The 22,614-nt window shown below is 38.7% G+C and overlaps 1 protein-coding gene and 1 pseudogene across 3 annotated transcripts in view; one reads left to right on the forward strand and one right to left on the reverse strand.

Annotated features, from left to right (window-relative positions):
- The window catches only part of USP6NL (USP6 N-terminal like), a 138,357-nt gene that overhangs the window by 60,553 nt on the left and 55,190 nt on the right, over window positions 1-22,614 (reverse strand). The window lies entirely within an intron of this gene.
- LOC122681178 lies at window positions 4,649-6,814 on the forward strand (annotated as a pseudogene). The gene has a single exon (XR_006336892.1). The product of XR_006336892.1 is annotated as a nuclear nucleic acid-binding protein C1D-like (transcript).

The raw sequence follows: 22,614 nt of genomic DNA on the forward strand, positions 1-22,614 counted from the left end.
TACATCCACACCTCCCAGAGATTAGGATGTGAACAGAGATCAGGATGTTGTGGGGAGTCAATCTTCAGCTCAACACACCTTGTACTATCTGTAAATGTTTTTATTTTTTCTTCATACTTAAATCAGTTGTTTGTATACTTCCATCCTCCAGAATAGTAGGAGGATCAATTTTGTTGCTTTAAGCCACCAGGTTTGTGACAGGCAGCAAGAGGAAACTAATACAATGATTCAAAGTTTACTGCCTCAACAATGTTTCTTTGACAAAGACTCTCTCCTTGTCCAAACTTCAGTCATCTTCTTTACTAGGCCTTGACCTTGGCCTCCATCCTGTCTTCAGCCTGCCTCACCCAGCTGTAGCAAGCATCCTGCTAAATCAGGGAATTCCCCCACCCTTGATACCTCATCACCTTTGCGATCTGGTCAGATTTCTCCTCCTCCATCCTTGACATCTAGTAACCCTGGCCTGTCTCTACCTAAAATCCTGTTACACAGGTTTAGCAAAATTCCCCCATCCCTGAGGTCTCCTCTTAGTAACTTTCCATCCACCAAAGCCCTCACTTAGCGAATTAATGATAAATCCCTTACTGTACTTGGAGTTGAGCCCTATCCTTCTCCCCTATTGTGATATTCTTGACACTCCTTGCAACATCCTGAATAAAGTCTTGTTTATTGTTGTAGTAAGTGTTAGAATAATTTTTTTCTTTAACAGAATCAAAATGAGGAGCAGACACTAGATCTGTGAAATCTCCAGAGGCTAAAATGGGACATTTCCAGATACCAACTGGGTAGCTGCCTAGAGAGTTACTAGACTGCATTAGAAGAGGGAATACAAAGTTTCTTCAAGAAGAAAGTGGATGCTAGGCAACATACAGACCGCGGCATTATTGCAATATGGTAAACACTTACATATAAAAGACACCAAAAAGAGCTAAGAGGACTGTTAGAAATCTCAGAACAAAGAAAGCAGGGAGAGATGAAAAGTCATGGTCAAATGTTGATATGAAGTATACACAAAGGGGTGTGACTATGGATGTGATACATATCGGAAAAGTGAATCCATCTGACCATGACACTGTCAGTGTCAGGATTATATTTCCTTCCTACACACCTCATCATTATGTTTAACACTGAAGTAAACCATACTGACTACTGACATTATGATTATATAAGAATTTTATTGGCTTTTAAAGTTCAGAATCAACTACACACACAGTGTCTAAAACTGAATTCTGATCTGAACGGCTGCATACACTCCACTTCAAGCCTAAGTCCCCCTCCTAGAAGCAGCCACCATTCTCTCCCAAAACTCTTCTCCACACTGTACAAGAATCTGCATGTATGTATGCACATGCACATATATTTAAATGTCCCTTTTCTATTTAAAAACTAGAACCATTCTATATATAATTCTAGATCTTACTCTTTTCTTGCTTAACAGTGCATCTTCAAGCTTATGCATATCAACACCTACCCAGTGGTGTGCCAGTAAAAGCTTAGCAACCAGTTCCCGGAGGGAAGAAGTACAGGCTGTGAGCTCTGGTTTGGGGCATCTGCCAATTTCCATGCTGTGAAGATTCCCACCGTAGTGGCCAATTCCCAAGGTACCAACGTGATGTCACTGAACAGAGAGATCAGGTTGGTTCCAATAAGTCAGTGGATCTCCCTCAACCCTTTTTCACAGCTGTAAAGTTTCCTAATGCACTAACATAAGTTATTCAATCAGTCCTCTCTTATGAACGTGACTAGGATAAAGCAGAGAGTCAATTTGTAATGAGAGCTAAAGATGAAACATTATGAGGTAAAGAGCTTAACCAGCTACGGTGACCAAAGGCAAGCAGAAAAATGAGGAAGCAGAAACCACAAGCAAGCTGAGAAAAAGATGCTGCAGAGAGGAACGTTTTACTCTCTCCCAGTACGCAGGGCGTGGCAGAGTCACTATCATACAGACCTTTCAGCCTAAAACTAAGACAGACAAGCCTGTCCCTGAGTTGCTGCTGCTGGCTTTCCTCTCCCCTGCAATGCATGCACACAACAAGAGCTTTTTTCCTGAAATTCTCTGAGTAAGTTATCCATCTCTATGAGTTCCTTAATGCCATCTCATCTTTCAAACAGAAGAGGCCCAGAATATCAATGGTGCCTAAACAATGTTTCAGTTATTTGTGATCACCTTCTTAGTATATTATAGACTTTGGTGTTGTAGTTGTTCAGTCACTAAGTTACGTCTGACTCTTCGCGACCCTATGGACTAGAGCACGCCAGGCTTCCCCGTCCCCCCCTATCTCCCAGAGATTGCTCAAATTCATGTCCACTGAGTCAGATTATGAACTAAGATACCTCAATAATAAAGTTTTTTAAAATAATAAAACCTTAATAGGCACCACTGCTAAAAATTTCAGCATTTATCTTGCCATGCTCTAGATCCAAGAGTGGAAGGAATGCTCAGAGGAGAAGTACTAGAAACATCAAAATACAACTAAAAACAAACAAAATAAAGGAAGGCACACCAGTCACATGAAAACCTGAAACACCACTTATTTTAAATGGTCATTCTGTGAGAGACGAAATTAGATACGGCACTTCAAGTGATATATGCCTGCTCTGCAACCAAATTTATTCTGGAGCGGCATCCCAGGAGACCTTGACGTCTTTAGCCAAATGCTCCCCCTGGTGGTCCTGTGAGGAACGATCCAGAACCTCCAGTCCTTTTACCCCTCCACTGGGACGAACTCTGATCTGCTGCTTGTGAGCCCTCCAGCACAGTCCCACCTCCGCCTCTCACAACTTGGTTAACTCCACACTAAACAAGTATCTCATCAAAAAAAAAAAAAGTACAACCTCAAGAACCCATTTCTCTCCTTCTTCCTTCTCCCACTAGAGCAATAATCTTAGAAAAATCATTTGGCTTCCTTCCCTCTTTCCATGTTAACTTGGAAACAACATAACAACAAGATTCTCATCATAGCTGCAATTACAAAAATAGCAGAACTAATCATGATCAAGGAAAGGGGCAGCCAAAGACTAAAAGCCAAATACAGGAAAGAACCAAGGCCATAAACCCAAAGGTCCTCAGAAATGCCCCAACTGCCACTTCAGAAGAGCCATACAAGCTTCCACATACATCTTCATACTCCTCCTCTGGTAATATGCATTGTCTGATACGATAAAAGTGTTCAAAACAACAAACCTAAATCCTCAATTTTAGCTTTTATTTGTCAGCATAAATAAGATTTGTACCTTTCCATTCAAAATATTTCTATTATCTCACTAGCAGCATGATGTCAACATTTTCTATGATGTCATGCTTTCATTTAAAAACTTTTCATTAAATATGCAGAACACGTTTCTTCAAATTCTTATACAGAAGCCCAGTTTTCAACAAGGAGGGTGAGTGGGGTTGAGGAGAGATGTAAAAGTCCTCCTTGTGAGCAGGTCTGTACCTTGTTGCTCAACTGAGTTCCTTCCAACAGTTTCCCAACTGCCATCACAACCTCCTTTCACAGGGTCCCTTCACTTCTCCAGGTCCTTTTACCAACAAAAGGATCAACAGTTTATAACTAGTAGGTCATTTGTATGCTCTGTTTCAGTTGTAAGCATATACATTTTAAGAGCTGTAAGAATAGGACACATCTCCAATATTTTAAAATGGAGCACCCAGCATCAGAGAGATATTTCAGTTCAGTTCAGTTCAGTCACTCAAGTCGTGTCCGACTCTTTGCAACCCCATGAACTGCAGCACGCCAGGCCTCCCTGTCCATCACCAACTCCTGGAGTCCACCCAAACCCATGTCCATTGTGTTGGTGATGCCATCCAACCATCTCATCTTCTGTTGTCCCCTTCTTCTCCTGCCCTCAATCTTTCCCAGCATCAAGGTCTTTTCAAATGAGTCAGCTCTTCGCATCAGGTGGCCAAAGTATTGGAGTTTCAGCTTCAGCATCAGTCCCTCCAATGAACACCCAGGACTGATTTCCTTTAGGATGGACTGGTTGGATCCCCTTGCAGTCCAAGGGACTCTCAAGAGTCTTCTCCAACACCACAGGTCAAAAGCATCAATTCTTCAGCACTCAGCTTTCTTTATAGTACTTCTGTTACTAATAAAATATTTTAAATCATAATCTCAAAAATAATTCCAAGGCATGCTTCTATTATTTGCTTCTTGATTTCCAGAGGATGAGAAACAAAATCATTTTAAAGTCCTACAATTACTAACAAGCTTTCATTATTGTAACAGAGAGGATAATATTTTCCCCTCAAATTTAATCATGACTACAGACTTAGGTAGAACTGGTCATGGCTCCTTTAGGTCCACTGTACTTTTACCATCTATTTACCTACAACAATCTACTGAACATACTTATTTCCAAGTCACTCCTATTAAACTGTAATCTCCATGAACAAAAGACTGTACCTCACTCATCTTGGCATCTTTTGTGTCTAACACAGTGCCTGGCACACAGTAGCTGCTCACTAAATACTTCTATATAGCTTCACTGCAAAAAACAAAACAAAACAAAACAAAATCACCTTTACTAAAGAGCCTCTTGACGAAAGTGAAAGAGGAGAGTGAAAAAGTTGGCTTAAAACTCAACATTCAACCACTGCCGACTGCTTTCCAGAAGGCAGACATGGAAGGCCCGCGAGTTGATCGTAATGGCAGGTGAAGGAATTAATGAAGACTTTCCAGTAGAAATTCATGAATATTTATCAACATTTGAGAATTCCATTGCTGTGCTGTGCTGTGCTGTGCTGTGCTGTGCTGTGGATGAAATGCTCAAGACCATGATGTCTGTTTCTAGAAATGAGTTGTTGCAGAAGTTGGACCCACTTGAACAGGCAAAAGTGGATTTAGTTTCTGCTTACACATTAAATTAAATGTTTTGGGTTTATTTGGCAACTCAGGGAGTCAATCCCAAGGAACATCCAGTAAAGCAGGAATTGGAGAGAATCAGAGTATACATGAACAGAGTCAAGGAAATAACAGACAAGAAAAAGGCTGGCAAGCTGGACAGGGGTGCGGCTTCAAGATTTGTAAAAAATGCCCTCTGGGAACCAAAACCTAAAAATGCATCCAAAGTTGCCAATAAAGGAAAAAGTAAAAATTAACCTTTCAGTTTTGATGTACACATATTTTAAAAGTACATAATTTTTTTTGTTTTCCACAAAATGGACGATGATTATGTGTATCACTGTAAGGTTTAAATGTATTCCTTATTGAATTCATGTATAAAACTTGCATTTGAAATTTGTAATGGTAAAAACTTTTTCCCCCAGAAAGACTGTTATCTTTATTGGTTTCCCTATAGAACACTATGAGGTTTTTAACACTGTAGTGTATATATATTTAAATGTTTTACTTTGTATGGGAGTATAGCTGATTAATAATGTCATAGTTTCAGGTGAATAGCCAAAGGACTCAGCCCTACACATGCATGTATCGATTCTCCCCCAAACTCCTCTCCCATCCAGGGTGCCGCATAACACCGAACGGAGTTCCACTTGCTCCACAGTATGTCCTTGTTGGCTATGCATTTTACGTTTATGCATACATTTACAGCAGTGTGTACATGTAATCCCAAGCAACACGGTAGTATATTTTATATTTATACTTTACTGTCTCTTGACCAGACTCTTATTTGCTTAGGTTAGTCTTTCAAGTGCCATTTTATAAGCAACTATGCAGTTTAAGTTAAATGTTCCTCGTAAACATTTGTCTATTTCGATAAGTAATGATTTTATGAAGTATGCTGAAGTTATAAATACATCTGTTCTCACTATATGATATTATGAAAGAATGAAATGACTTAAATGTCCATTTTTTCTGTGTAGTTATTTCATTATGCTTTCATGATTTTGGGAATTACTGCTTTTTGTGATATTTGAAGTATGAAATTAAGACTTTAAGGTTATTCTTTAATTCTTGGCACTTTGCCACTATGTCCCATTTAAAGTAAAATACATTCTCATTAACTTTAGATGGGAAATGAGGTTGTATATTGATGGCTGAATTTGACATAATAGCTATACCCTATCAATGCTATTAATGCATGGCTGACCTGTTTTTAATTTTCTCTTTTGAGCAAATTTTCCCTTGGAATTAGGGAGGTCGGTTTTAGAAGTCCTCAGAAGTGGAGGAGTCCATGAGTTTCTGTTCCTTGCACACAGTGCCCATGGTTAACTTGGCCTTGATTTTTTCAGATTTTTTAAAATATTTATGAGGGTATAACAAGTATGTACCAGTATTTTGGAACAATTTTGTATGTTATATAATGCCACTTAATCAGAGGAGAAATTGGAAGAAGAGTACATTGTATTTATATTCTGATTTGTTTTTCTGTAATATTTGTTACTGACAATTCTAAATATTAAAACTTTTAAAATGTCTAAGCCTATGAATTTTAATTATATACCCTTAATGCTTTCAGTCTTTGAATTCACATCATTATGTATAGGAATGCCAAATACAGTAAAGTACTTGTACTTTAATTTTTGAAAAAGAAGTTGTTAAAATTTTCTATGTGATTAATTCCCCATAAGTAACCTTGAATAAATGGATTTCTTGATTTATGATAGCAGATATTGGAAATGGTCTTAAAATATAATGGATTTTGTAAAGCATGTTGAACTCTTTCTATGACACATGAAGAAGAAATCACTGATAGATGCAGAAAGTCTTCTGGCTCAGATGTCAGGCAATTTTTGAAGTAGAAGAACATTTATAGTTATTTCACTCCTTGTTTTACCTTTATCTCTTCTAAATTCCAGTTTTTTTTTTAAAGTAACTTCATGAGAGAAATAAATGTTATTAAGATAAAAAAACAAAAACACCTCAACATTCAGAAAACTAAGATCATGGCATCCGGTCCCATCACTTCATGGCAAATAGATGGGGAAACAATGGAAACTGTGACAGACTTTATTTGGGGGGGCTTCAAAATCACTGCAGATGGTGACTGTAGCCATGAAATTAAAAGACGCTCGCTTGTGCCTTGGAAGAAAAGCTATGACAAACCTAGACAGCATATTAAAAAGCAGAAACATTACTTTGCCAACAAAGGTCCATCTAGTCAAAGTTATATTTTTCCCAGTAGTCATGTATGGATGTGAGAGTTGGACTATAAAGAAAGCTGAGCGCCGAAGAATTGATGCTTTTGAACTGTGGTGCTGGAAAGGACTCTTGAGAGTCCCTTGGACTGCAAGGAGATCCAACCAGTCCATCCTAAAGGAGATCAGTCCTGGGTGTTCATTGGAAGGACTGATGCTGAAGCTGAAGCTCCAATACTCTGGCCACCTGATACGAAGAACCGATTCACTGGAAAAGACCTTGATGCTGGGAAAGATTGAAGGCGGGAGGAGAAGAGGATGAGAGGATGAGAGAGTTGGATGGCATCACGGACTCGATGGACATGAGCTTGAGTAGGCTCCGGGAGCTGGTGATGGACAGGGAAGCCTGGTGTGGTGCAGTCCATGGGGTTGCAAAGAGACAGACACAACTGAGCAACTGAACTGAACTTGCTAAAGATTCTTTGCTTTCTCATGTATTTTATTGTTTTTTTTTTTTAAAGTACTATTTCAAGGGAGCACTTGAAATTTTATTAAGACTCAGACATGAGAAGTCACAATCTAAGTAGCACTTAGGATTATTTACAAGACATATTCATTAAGGAACGAATGAAGACATACATGAATAAGTGTGCGTATGTACATGTGTGGCTCCTGGAAGATGAAGAAACCAGAGACTTGTTATATCTGTGTTCCCATCTATACCCCTCACATTTTCCCCTCTTCTAGCTCCCCAGCCTACTCACAGACCATTACTGTCTTGCTTGCTTTATGGGAAGGTCTTGCTCACTTGGCTGTGTACCCACATCATACTTCATGAAGGGCCTTCACTAGAGCAATGTTCCCAACTCCCCCCCTTCTCTCCCCTTACTCCTCTCAGAAGCTGGGGGTTGGCTTGGCTGTGCTAGTCACCCGGTGGGTAAATCTAAATCAAGAGAGGCTAGTAAGTCCTTTCCACTTCAGATCTAATGTCATGTCCTCCATCAGCCAACACAGGAGGCATTTTGCTCTCCATCTGTCCATCTCTCCTGCCCTACTTCTCAGAGACAAAGAGCATCACTACTGCTTCCCTGCTGCTGCTGCTAAGTCGTATCAGTCGTGTCTGACTCTGTGCGACCCCATAGACGGCAGCCCACCAGGCTCCCCCCGTCCCTGGGATTCTCCAGGCAAGAACACTGGAGCGGGTTGCCATTTCCTTCTCCAATGCATGAAAGTGAAAAGTGAAAGTGAAGTCACTCAGTCGTGTCCGACTCTTAGCGACCCCATGGACTGCAGCCTACAAGGCTCCTCCATCCATGGGATTTTCCAGGCAAGAGTACTGGAGTGGGGTGCCATTGCCTTCTCCGACTGCTTCCCTAGAACTCCCAAAATCAGACTAGTAACTCCAACGTTTATGTGTAAGGTGATTCACAGAGAACAAGGATGTGAAGTGATGTAACAATGCTTAAATACCATTACTACTAGTGAGAAACATAATTATTACTTGTTGAATGTGAGTTTAATTCTCACACTTGGCGGCAGGGTTGAATGACAAAATTGCAACAACAGATCCTTAGAACCAAGACAAGCACATGAGTCATTTTACTCACTTCAACCCGCCTACAGTTGCTGGCAAACTCAGGATTATACCTTAGCAGTTCTTCCAGTGGCACAAGAGCATGACTGTATTAGCAGATGACACAAGATTGGTCTGCAGCAACTCTCTGTTTGTGGATGCTTTATAACCTGCTTAGTGAGGGTTTAATAGGTACCAGACATTTGCCACGCATTTGCTATGCATAGTATCACATAATCAAATGCCTTCATGATTAATGTCTATGATTGCAGAAAGAAGTCTGTTGAATTCACTTCATTTACTTAACTTTCACAATTCTTTTCAGCTCATTCAGAATTGTAAGCATGTATAGTTTTATTAACTACAATAAAACTTTGTGCTGAATTCAGCCCAATGGATTTTAATAAGAAATAATGCAATTACAGCAAATTCTTGAAGGCCAGATATAGGACAGAGAATTCACAGACTGCTCATCCTAATAGCAAATAACTAATCCCACAGGTAGTTTGGCAAGCTTTATTCTCAACCCAAAGGTCACTTTTCCACTCTTTAAATCAAAGATGCAAATATGTAAAAACCAAATTGTGCTCAAAATGGCACACGAAAATAAGAACTAGGTATTACCCAGAACAACTGAGTAGCAGACAGGAAGAACTGCATTAACACATAAGCGAAAGTATGAACTATGCAAGTATTTGGTCCCCAACTGGCCCTTAGGTTCAAATTGGGACATAAAGCCCATCAAAAGTCAGAAATTTGGGATACGATAAATGTTTTACGTGCTCACATCATATTGAAGCTGCCATTCATTCGCTCATTAAAAAAGATAGAGAGCCCTAAAGTCCAACACAATACCACAAAATTCTCACAACATACAGCAAACTTCACCTAACAAATCCTAAGGATGTGATCTATACATATCTCATGTGTATGTGTGTTTAATATGAAATGTTTCTTTACATGGTTACTGTAACTGTGTTAACAATGTTGTATTTGAGTGACCAGTATAGGATAAGATTTATTTTGCATAACAAACTTCAAAATGCTATACAAATAGGGTCTGTCACTGATCAGGAGTCCTGATGAATTAAGTGCCAACAAAGAGCCAGGCTCATAAGTAGTAGCTATCACTTACTCTGCACAATCTAAAAGTCTTATGTATATTATTTCATTTAATGTCTTCACATCAAAACTATGAAGTAGGTATCATTATCATTCATTTAAGAGACAAGAAAATTATTAGGTAAATGAACTTGCAAGGATTACACAGCTTTGAAGTTGCAGAATTGGCATTCACACCAAGGCAATGTGGCTCCAGAGTGCTCTTAACCACTCCACATGGTCTCTGAATAAATAAAAAAGGAAAATGAACAAAGGTTTATCAAGTGGATCTGTCAACAGGAATGCACAGAGCAGTGTTAAACAAGGGCAAGAGGCCAAGGAAATGCTCTCCAGTCAACAGGAAGTCAACATGTTTCTGAAAAGAAGAGAGAGCAGAAAAGCTGTGGAGAAAATGAAGGCCACTCAGGAAGGAAGGGGCTTCCCAGGCAGTGCTAGTGGTAAACCACCAGCTGCCAGTGCAGGAGACATAATTAGACCCGGGTTCGATCCCCGGGTCGGGAAGATTCCCTGGAGGAGGGCATGGATGGAGGAGTCTGGCGGGCCTCAGTCCAGAGTCTCAAGGAGCTGGGCACGACTGAAACGACTTATCACACACGTAGGAAGGAAGAACAGTTTAGTCTGCCTGTTAACAGCTCACACTTGTTTGTTGAACTTTTACAGCTCATTAAGCACTATGCTAGGTACACAGAAAATCTCATTCAAACAGCTCTATAATCTTTTACATTTTACAGATGACAAAAATAAAATGCAGAGGTCAAGCGATTTGTCCAAGTCTAAATTATCACCAGAGCTCAACTCAAACCCACATCTGAAAGGCTCCAAAGTCTGTGTCCACCTGCCCACTATGCTAGAGACAGAAAGTGTATGTGTGTGTCTAAATTAATAAGGTATATGCTACCAAGAAACTGGTGCAGGGCCACCAGAAAGTGGGCTAGTTAACTCCAGTGTGCTCAGAACTACTGTTCTGGTTGTATTTCCACAGCGAGTGTCCTATTCTAATAAAGAGAAGTCTTCCTACATCTGAAACTGATTACTGTCCAGAGTTACTTATTCCTTACACTTTCAGATACCCAAGTGTCCAAGGTTTCCTCCACTGATACTATAAAGCTGCCATAGTTTTATGGATATAAAATGCATTTTCACAGCATCATAAACAAGGAAGCAAATTTTTTCAAAGTTTAAATTGAGGCAGCTAAATATTGTTTTCATACACAACTAGATACAAGTAAGCTTTAAAAAAAAAAAATGCTTTACTAGTTATCAACTGCCAGACCCTGGGCAGGAAAACAGGAGAGCAGGGCTCCCCACCAAGGGCATCTTACATACTGTCCGTTCATCATAACCCAATCCAACACTTCTTCTTTTCCAAACCTTTCAACCACACGTTTCTTTCTATATACAACACATATCGCTCTTCAGAGTAAAGATTCATCAGCTCGAAAGTATATCAGACTTAAAAAAAAAAAATTCCCAACACATCTACTATTGGTTATTTGTAATAAATAATACTGTACAAAGATTCCAGAGTTTCCCTGACAAAGACACCTTAATAAAACGAAACAGACACTGTTCACCAAAGCTAAAGGAATGAGAAGTGAGTTTCTCACACCTTTGTTCCAATGGAGGCAGAGCTGTTTCTCACAGTATTTACTCACTAAAGCAGTCCAACAGTGCAATCTGAGTATTACCTTGGAACACAAATGTGCACAATTTAAAGAAAGACCAGATGCCGTCACAAAGTTTAAAAACAAGTCTAAACACATCCAAAGATATATTCCTTTAATATTATGAAATGCCTATATAATGTTGTATACATTACCTTCCAGATAATGTATATAACATACCTGAGAAAAAAAGCAGTCATAGCGTATAGATTTCCAAAGAAACTTGCACCACTACATTCGAGGTTTAAAAACAAGACAAAAATCTTAAATGCAACTGACTGATGAAAGAAAAGGGGAAAGGGATGCCACTGGGCTCCAGGTAACAACTTGCCTGGAGACCCTGAAAATTCACATTTAGTATTCTTGTCAGTAACCTATAAATTCCATTCCCACCCCAATGCCTCACTCTCAATTTACCTCAAAACTTATACACAGGCTCAATCAGATTCTAAACAATTTTTTTTTTTTTGTACACAGCAGCCAAGCAATAAAACTCTTTTAAGTCACTAAGTGGGAGACAGCCTCTTCCAGCATGATGAGTTATGAGAACTTCCACATAAAAGATTACCATACTCCAGAAGACTAACTACAAAAACACACTTCATATTAAAGACCTGCCATCCTTCTCATTGCAGGAAGTATTTCTTAGAAAGCACTATTAACCACTCAATGAGTAAACGATCCGAAATTACAAAATGCATTTAGGACAGTAATGCAATTCCTCTTTTATGAGTAAATAAACATGGCCAACTTCCCAAAGCAGCAAAATGATAGGAAATGATGTAAAATGTCCCTCAATTCAGCTATTAAAAATCATGAAGCAATATTCTGTACTGATTTGACTTGGATTCATCTCAAAGATATACTGTAAGTAGAGGGGGAAAATGTCAAGGTTCACAACAGTGTGTGTAACACACGACAGGGGTCAGAGATGAACATTAATACACAAAGTTAACGGCAGTTGTCTGGGGAAGACGAGTGGAAAGGACACTTATCTTTCACTGGATAACCTTCAATACCCTTGAACTGTTTACCATGTACATGTGCCACCTTATCAAAACCTACACATGAAAGTGTTAACAACTGTCAAGATAATGAGCAGGAGAAAAATCCTTCCTCAGGAAAAGGCTGAGATTGACTGTTTATCCAACATAGCTGCTTCTGCACAAGCAGATGAACCCTTGTTTTAGCCTCCAGAGACCCCTCTCAAGTGCAAGGCCACCTCAGCTTTTCCTGATGGAATGGCCTCACCTTCCAGTTGTCTTTACTGCTCTAAAGGAAGGAAAGGAAAAACAGAAATTCTAAGAGATGGGGACTATCTCTTTCCAATGACCAAAAGAAAACCAATTAATACTTTCACCTCCAGCAGCCCAAGCAGGCAGGGGACCTGTGTCAGCGCAGGAAGAGATTAAGCATCTATATTCTACCCTCTGGATAAATGAATAGAAAACGAGGCCCAGAGAAACTTATCCTTATCCGCCGTAATAATCTGTGAAAAGATCAGCTGTACTGAGAACTGTAAAAATTAAACAAAGGATAGTACATTACATTTTACACTGTTAGAGGCTGGTTCAAATACTTAAAAAAAATAAGCCCAAACCAAACAACAAAACTGACAGAGAATCTGCCTGAGCGGTCACACTACTTTCCTGATCAATTCACTGACCAAAGGAGATTTTTATTACTGACAAATCTGGGTTGTTTAGAAATGGATGTCTTACAGGACTTAGGTTTATAATGTTTCTGAAATGCCTTTAATGCCATCTAGAGCATGGTTTTGTTTTTTTTTTCCCCTTTATACTTGTATTTTCCTTATGACACTGATTTTGCCAACTGCTGTTTTACCAATAGCGGTCCTTTTCAAGAACATAACTTTAATAAACTTGCTGACAAATAGATTACATTTGTAATCTGTTGTGAATGGCAAGTTACTTTAATTGACCATTTTTAATACAGCCAGATTAATGAGTTCCTTGGTTTCCTATAAAGCCATCAATGCTTTGACAATTTCACAAACTCACAATGTGTGAAGCTCTTTGCAAGTACTGAGAAACACAGAATATTAAAACAGTATCTGCTCTCAAGATGTTTACACCTTGTAAATGAATAAAAGGATCCTTACTGTAAGAGACGTGTTCACCAGCAATGAAGCAAGGCAAAAGTAACAATGCTTAAAGAACAGCACACCCTCTACAGGGGACAAGGAGGTTGCCACACAACCCAAATTGTTTCTAAGGTGACCAGAAAACTATGCAGCATTTTATGAACTCATTCTAAGAGGTGATCACCTGAAGACAGAACAGACTTTGAGTGAGATCACTTTTATTTACTGCAATGTTACACATGAGAGCCTACTTGGATTTTTCTTCTAGGAGATGTCTTCAGTTTGACTTAATGATCCTTGAGAAATCTAAGCTCATCTAGAAATCAGAAGCTCAACTGCTTTGCAAGTATGCTAGAATGCCGACAGAAACTAAAGTGAAGTGCCTACTTCCTTTCAAACACTATCAAGCACCAAAAGTCTTCTGGAAAATGTGATTATTTATAATATGCTTTAGAAAAGGCCTTCCTACTGAATTATGTCTGGAATGTGAGGCTACAATCAACAGTTTCACAAGTCTTAATTAAGTGAAATCAATATTGTTTCACAAATTAGTCCATATACAGTCATCTTACTCGTTTTTTTGAATCCAATTCAACAGAATTCTTAATAACTGCTCTATCACTAAGTGATAATACAAACTTGGGCCACAACCTGTGTGAGCATCAGTCTCCTTACCTGGACAAGAGGTACCTGGTGCTAAGAACAAGCATGCTAGCTGACATTTACTCAGCGTCTACTCTGTGTCAGGTATGGCTCTAAGCAGAGCGTAATATCCTAGCCATATATTCTCAAGCATATGATCAAATGTAAACGCAAGCAACCTTATGGTGGAGTCACTATTATTGTCACCAGATTAGAGATGAGGAAAATGAAGACATTCAGAAATTTCCAAAGGTCTCACAGCAAGTGCCAGAGTCCAAAAACATCTGGAATCCAGAAGCCAGACTCTAAATCGTTAAGATACTGCTTCTAAAAATTCTAAAACATCTCCTGTCCAACCTGTGAAGTTCTTGCAAACATCCTACTTAATTAGGCTCATAAAAAACATTCTAGAACTTTTAAGTCCACATAAACATAAGACAAGATTGAAGAAATTAAGTAGGTACCTAAGTTTGTGTAGGTACCTAAGTAAAAATTAAAATGAAAAAGAAAAGTTAAAGGAATTGAGGGAACCTCAATGTCTATCTAGCTCTACCTACCCTCTATAACATTCTTAAGAAGTGGTCCCTGAAATCAGTGCCCTTCAGTGCTTTCAGAGATGAAATCTCACAAGTCAGCCTTTTCCATCTTAAAATGTTCTACTTATTATTAGAAGTCTTCTTTCCTTTTAGCTCTAAACAAAATTGAGCTTTTCCACCTGACAATCTACAAATACAAATCACTGATATATTCGCAATGTGTGACACATGACATTTTATTAAAGTTCTCATTTGAAATTCGACACCTAAATCCAACATGATAGCCCAGAAAAGGTCTGAGATGAGGAGAACAGCAGCTCTGTTACTCCCTTGATCTGCAACCAGACCAGCCGCTAAGGCAGCATAGTGGGCTCCATCAGCATTCACTTAAGCTCTCAACTTTCTCTTAGGAGCTGTCGCAACCTCAGTGTAGAAGTTGACATTTTATAATTTTCAAATTTTTTTCATTTTGGTCCAATATTCTGGTCTGTAAAGGCCTTTGTAAATCTCCATTTCATAATCTTATGAGCTCTGCCAACTCTGTACCCTCCTCCTTCCATCATAATTCCAATGACCATAACCAAATTTTTATCCAAGCTGCTGAAAAGCTGTGAATAAGTTAACACCATAGGACACACTGGCAGAGACCTTCACTCTGACATAATTACTTTAAACATGATTCATCAATTAATTATAACATCCCTACATGAGTTCTAGTCAATGGTGGCATCATAGAAGAGTTCATATCACATAATTTTCTAACACCCAAATATCAATAAAACCAATATATCTAACATTTCCTCAGGGTGTCATTCTAATGACAACAACATTAGTTTATTCTTATTATATCCAAAAAAATTCCTAAAAATCGCTTCCTTTTAAAACCATCCATAAGCCATTATTTAATAAAACGAAGCTAGAATTCTGAGTCAAATGATCATGAAACCCAATGGTTTCTAATTACCAGAGTTGACCCTTGCTCCTCTTCTGAGTCCAGTCTTCAGGTACCGTCTCCATGTTCTATTACTCTTAAAAGACTATTTACAGTTATTCCAAATAGTCTAAAACTATATTATTCAACCTATCCTAAAGACCTCACTTAAAGGGTCTTACCATGTCCTAAACTACCTTGGGCTCCAATTCCCTCTCACTTCTGTCCATTCCCTTCTCTTTTTTGAAGATAATTTTGGTTTTTGTTTTTCACTTTTTAAAAAAGGCAGGTGAAGTAAGAGTCAAGACTCAGAAGCACTCTCTCACATTTACACGACATGACCTGCCCTGAACAGCAGGCCTACCTGGTCATTACGGATCTCCAGGATCCAAATTATGCTTCTTCAGATGTTTTTAACATGCTCCACACACTGCTCACAGACATCAGTTCATTTGTGCTTGATCCTTCTGACACTGGTGTTTTAAGTACCTACTAATCTTTTTCATTCATTACTGGTTACAAATCTTTTCTTCTATCTTTCATTCTTCTACCTTGAATTCAAAGAGTACCTTAAGAAGCTACTTCATTTTATGCAAATTCCTTTATCCTTTCTTTCTCATTAGAATCAGTAGCCACTGGAGATCTTTCTTTCACTGATCCAGGTCTCCTTTTAGAGTCTGTGAATATAAGCAAGCTCACCTTCATACTAATATGTTTTTCTAACTTACTTTCCTGAAAACAATCATACATCACTAAGTACTGACTTTTTCCTTAGAATCTGACAAACTCTTACCCTCATTTCTATGTTACCAACAAATACCCCCTCCTTTGCTTGAATTAGACCTGAAAGTGCTTCAATTAGCCCTGAAAAGTAGTTCCCTTCATTGTTCCTGTAACATCCTAAGATATATACTTACCAGTAAGAATACAAGATGGATTTATTTACATTTGAATAAGCACTGTTGTCAGGCTTAAATTCTCGGTGAAAGAAGATGGTTACAAATGATAGCAAAGTCTCAGTCTTAAAGATGTCAAAATAATTTAATGGGGAAAAAAACGGTCTTTTCAATAAATGGTGCTGAAATAATCAGAAATCTATATGGGGAGAAGTGAATAAACTTTGACCCTTACCCCAAACAGTACACAAATATTAACTTGAAATAAATCACAGATCTATATGTATAAGAAAGAACTATGGATCTTCTAGATGAAAACACAGGAGAAAATCTTTGTGACATTGGGTTAAACACAGATTTATTTTAACTAAAATAAGCACAAACTATAAAAGAAATATTTATAAAATAGATCTCATCAAAATTAAAATAGAACAACAAAATTAAAAACTTAACTTCAAGAAATACAGTTAAGAAAATGAAATACAAGCCACAGAGAAAATATTTGTAAAATACCTGCCAAAGAGATTGTGTCCAGAAGATAAGATTTTTTTAAAATGGGCAAATGATTTTACAGACACTTAAAATACAAAGCAGGTATCTTCACAAAGAAGATACAATAAACATAAAAAGATGCTCAATATCACTAGTTATCAGAGAAACACAGATTAAAACCACACTGAGAGCCACCAGAGATAAAAAGATGGACAATACTGAGCTTGCCAAGGGTGTGAAGCACCTAGAACACTCACACAGGGCTAGGAAGAGCACAGAATGGTACACCATTCAGTAGTTTACAAAGTTAAACATGAACTCTACCACGAAACCCAGTAATACAATTCCTGGGTATTTACCCAAAAGGTATTTACCCAAAGCAAAACCATATAGTCAAAAAAATTTTTATGTGAATGTACATACAAATATTATTCAACATAATCAAAGATGAGAAACAACTCAAATGTCCATAATCAAAGATGAGAAACAACTAAAATGTCCATAAACTGTCCAAAACAACTCAAATGAATGGATCCTGACTTATCAGTAAACAAAGGGCGTTGTGGCCATCCAGCCATCAGCCATGGCAGCTGCCCACAATTGTACACCCCAGGGAATTAAAGATGGAGAAAAATAGGAGACTGTTCCTAGGTAGTTAAGGTACATATCAAAGAAATTATTTCAGTAAGCCCAGACACACTAAATTCATTAACTTGAGATGTGTTTTTTAATTAGCTGCAATCTTTTGATGTTCAACTACCTGGTTTGTTTTTGCAAAAGCTCCACATATCCTGGCTCCTCCCTTACCTGAGGCAACCTGAGAGCCTGTCTCCTGGGCTGAAGTCCTCAGTATGTCCACTGAATAAAACATAATTCTCAGCTTTTAGGTTGTGCAATTTTTTTCAGTCAATGAAATGATACAAAGGAACACATTACTAACACATGCAATACTATGAATAAAAGAAGTCAAACCAAAAGACCTCGTACAACTCCATTTACATGAAATTCCAGAAAACACAGAACTATAGTGACAGCAGATTAGAGGCTGCTTAAGTCTGATGGCCAAGGGAGAGAGACACAAGAAAACAGGAATTTTTAGGATTCTTGATAGAAATTGTCTACATAAGGACATGGGAGTGGCTATGTGACTATATATAATTATGAAAATTCATCAAGTTATGCTTCAAATGGATTCATTTCACTGTACATAAATGATACTTCAGTAAATCCGGAGGGAAAAGATTTCGTCATCTCACACTTTTAATAGTCACTAATCACTTTAAATTTTGTCTTTATTACACTGTAATAAAGTGTAATACTTCTTGCTGTCTTTTGGAGAACCTCTAGATTCATGCCCTTATATGTACGTCTAGGTTGCTAGAAAAATCAAATAACTAAATTAATGCAAACAGTATGAAAAATAATCACCAACAAGCTCTGACTGAGGGCCTGAGCCCTCTCTAAACAGCATGCATGAGTTTAATTCACTGACTTCATAGCATCTACTTCGGAAGCTATTAGCTTCCTTCAGCCCATAAAATAATCTTTAAATAAAGTAAAGGATTATTATAATAAGAACAATGATAGCAACTAACAGTAATCGCACCCAGGCCCCTCTGCCCCAGGCAGGCGCCACAGAGATCACGCATGGTTATTTACCCTACTCTTCACCCACGACACTCCCACCCACACAGACTTCACTTCAGTTCGAGGAGCACCTCCCCCTCCCTTCGTCCCTTCTGCTTTTCTGAGTCAGGGCCAGCGAATATTCCGTTCCCTTCAGCTGGCGCTCTCCTCTCCATGCTGACCGGCTGACTCCAGACTCTCTTCCCTTGTCAGTAGAAGAGCTACCTCTTCAGGACCATCTTCAGGGGTTCTCTTTATGGTGAAAGCACCACAACTGTCAACGATTTGTTTTCTTTCGTCTTCTCCACTGAGCCCACAGGTTAGTCTGTGTCGTTTTATTTTCCACTGTAAACCAGTGCCAGAACAGTGTCTGGCACAAAATTGATGCTCACTAAACTCACTGCATGACTGCGTGAACAGACAAGAGCTTCCTGATCTAACCCTCATCACAGCACTAGTGACGCAGGGACCACTGGAGGCCTGGAGGGGGGACACCGGCCATGACACAGTGGGGGAGCCACAAACCATACCGAGGCCTCTCCATCTCCAAATCCTCTGCGCCTCACTGTGTCAATGCCCGTAAGTGGTTCTACAATGGACTGTTGAGGTCTATTCATCTGGTCTTAAACTACGGGTCAGACCCTATCACAAACTCAAGGACTATTCAGGTTATTTCCCTGGAATTTTGTTTGACCAAATATTCTTTGAAATAATTGAGCCAGCTCAATTATTAAGCAGAAATATTTACTAGGCCTCATGGTACTTCCTGGAAAAGGCTTTAATTGGGTATGACTAAACGTACAGAACATTCCTAACAATAGGTGTGTATTTTCACTAAAGTACGCTTACCCTATTAACCACAGAGCTTGCAGTCTCACGGCTCCTATCACTATCAGCTCTCACTCTACTGTACTTCCTGCCAAGACCAAACAACAAAATGCCAGCCATCATAAGTAAAAGGCTCAAATATGCCTAGAGGTGTGGCATGTACACACCAATTAAGAAAAAAACAAAGGTTATATTCAGCAAAGTGAGACTTACTACAATAATTCTATTCATCAGGAAAAAAAACTAAAAGCCAAAAAAAGAACAGCAGAATAAAAGAGCTTCTGAATGACAGTGAACTTGAACAAGTGAGTCAGGATAGTGAGTCATCCTTAAGTGTGTACCTCAAAAATGTGAACAGATACTACCGCAGGTCCTAAGATGCTAATTATAATCATTGTCAAAATAAGGGCATAATGTAGCTTTGTGCTGAATGCCTGTTTTCAATGGGGTTATAGTTTTGCCACCTACATTAGAATTGCAAATGGTTTTAAGATTAGTTCCTGAAATACCATCTATGGATAGGGGCAGCCAGGGAATATATAATGGAATATATAAGGGTACAAAACCAACCAAAGGTCTGGTAAAGTTCAGTAATATCCTTGGGGTGGCGGGGGAGATGAAATAAAGAAACCCTTTTATCTTGGTGTAATACAGCGCATGTTACAAAGAGAATTCATACACACCAAGAGGAAGCACATCAATTAAACATATTCTTAACTTTAAGTAATGTGGCTTTTTTTTCTTGCAAGAAACGCTTCCAAATTTACCTATCTCCACCAATTGTATCACCATGCCAGACCTTAAGTTCAAAAGCTTAGTGTCATTTTTAACATTTTTTTTTCTTTCACTCTTCTACATGTAACTTTTCACTAATTTCTGATTTTTTTTTCAATCATCCCTTGCTTTTCTCATTTCCCCCACTACCACATTAGTCTACAACCATATTTTGTTTCATGGAATTATATTTGCTGAATGGGAAGAAAATGTTGCTCCAAGACAATGTCCAATAATTCCTAACTGCAGTCTATTGGGATCATTTGGTAGGTATGTTGTAAGCAACTTGTCAAGCATAATAATATTTGAATGAGTCTTTGCCTAGAGTAAAGTTCCTCTAACCTGGATATCCATCTTGCCTTGTGCAGAAAATAAAATGATGGCACTTGGGCAACTACAGTAGAGATAACAGACAAGCTGTCCATGAGACTCTTCACTCCAGTGACTGTTTCTTGTTATGTATGTTATAAACATATAAAAGGCTAAAAATCAATGACCCTTACTATGCTATGTGAGTGTATACTTACACTAGTTCACTGAACCCCCTCACTCCATTAATTAGTGTTAGATATCCCTGCGTACAACGTAAAACTTAAAATAGCAAAACTGAAATGAAAGAAAATATTGACTTCCCTCTGGATGCCAAGGAAATCCAGATCTAAGTCATCTAGGTCTGATACGAAGACTCTAGAGTCAACAGGATTCCAGAATCTTTCTTCTCCAGTATCTCCCTCAAGACGTCCATCCTCAAAGTCACCTCATGGACCAAAATGGTTGCTGGATCTTCAACCATCACTTTGTGTTACAGTCAGTAGAAATGAAGGAAGATAAATGGCAAGAGAAAGCAGGAGTGTACAGAAGGAAAAGAGTAACAACACTACCTACCCCAGATAAAACCTGCGAAGAGGCAGAAAATCCAACAGTCTCACAGGGCTGGGAAGACAAACGCTGGTGCTCACAGCATCGACAACAAAGCCAAGACCCCACAGAAGAAAGCAAAGAGCAGCTGGTCAGTCAGAACCTCAGCGGCTTAACTCTGTGGCGCATCTGCCCATTCCTGAGCAGCACAGTCTGAGAAGCCAAGTGGAGAGCAGCACAGCAGTTAAAGAGCTGCAGAGCCTGTGGTGACCTCACAGCCCTGAAATGACGGAAGCTGCAGCTCAACATCCACCGCCAGAAAAGAAACCGGTAGGTGCCCCAGACTTTCAGGTGAGGTCGCTGAATGACAATACACTAGGATTAACAGAGAACTGGAAATAAACAAAGTGAAAGTGAAAGTGAAGTTGTGTCCAACTCTTTGCGACCCCGTGGACCCACCAGGCTCCTCCGTCCATGGGATTCTCCAGGCAAGAATACTGAAGTGGGTTGCCATTTCCTTCTCCAGGGGATCTTCCCAACCAAGGGATCGAACCCAGTTCTCCCACATTGCAGGCAGACACTTTAACCTCTGAGCCTCCAGGGAAGCCTAATACTCAGACTTGCAACTCAAGTTCAAACCCAGTGAACTAAGTTACCATGTCTCATCTCTAACTGCCTGCCAGAAGCAAAAGTTTACCCAAAACCTCTACAAATATTTCACATAATAGCTACTATTAAAAAAAAAAAAAAAATCAGGCATAGGAAGAAACAGTACGAAGAAAAAAAAAACAGAAAGCAGAGACCCACAAGGTAAGTCAAATATTACAGTATCAGACATTTTTTAAAATTCTGTAATTAAGATGTTCAGGAAAATCAATGACAAGGTAATTTCACCAAAGACTTGGAATCCCCATCCTTTTTTAAAGAAGCATATGAAAACTCTAGGACTAAAAAATATAATCACTGAAATTAAAAACTCAACAGACAGCCTTAACAGCAGATTAGATATAACTAACGAGAAGATTCCTGATCTAGAAAGACAAATCAGTAGAAAATACACAGATTGAAATGAGAGACAAAAAAAAGAAAAAAACACACAGAAAATACATGAAGCACATATGAGACATAAGAAATAGTATAACACACATATAACTGGAGACTCGGAAAGGGAAGATAAATATAATACTGTAGAAGCAGTTTTAAGGAGCCAATAAGCAAGAATGGTAACTCACAGATTCAAGAGGTAACATAAACCTCAAGCAGGATAAATACAAAGAAAAAACCTCCTGGACACATCAGAGTAAAACTTCTGAAATCTAAAGAAGAAAACCTAAAAGCAGCCAGAGGAAAAGACAGATAACCTTCAAAGCAGCAGCAATAAAGATGACTAATGGCAAACTTCTAAACAGAAACTATGAAAGTTAGAAGACAATGAAACAATACCTTTAAATTGCTGAAAGAAAATAATCAGTAATTCAAATTTTCAAGAAATTCTTTAAATATCCTTTAAAATTGAATCCAAAAATAGA

This window comes from Cervus elaphus, chromosome 23 (assembly GCF_910594005.1).
Source record: "Cervus elaphus chromosome 23, mCerEla1.1, whole genome shotgun sequence".
NCBI lineage: Eukaryota > Metazoa > Chordata > Mammalia > Artiodactyla > Cervidae > Cervus > Cervus elaphus.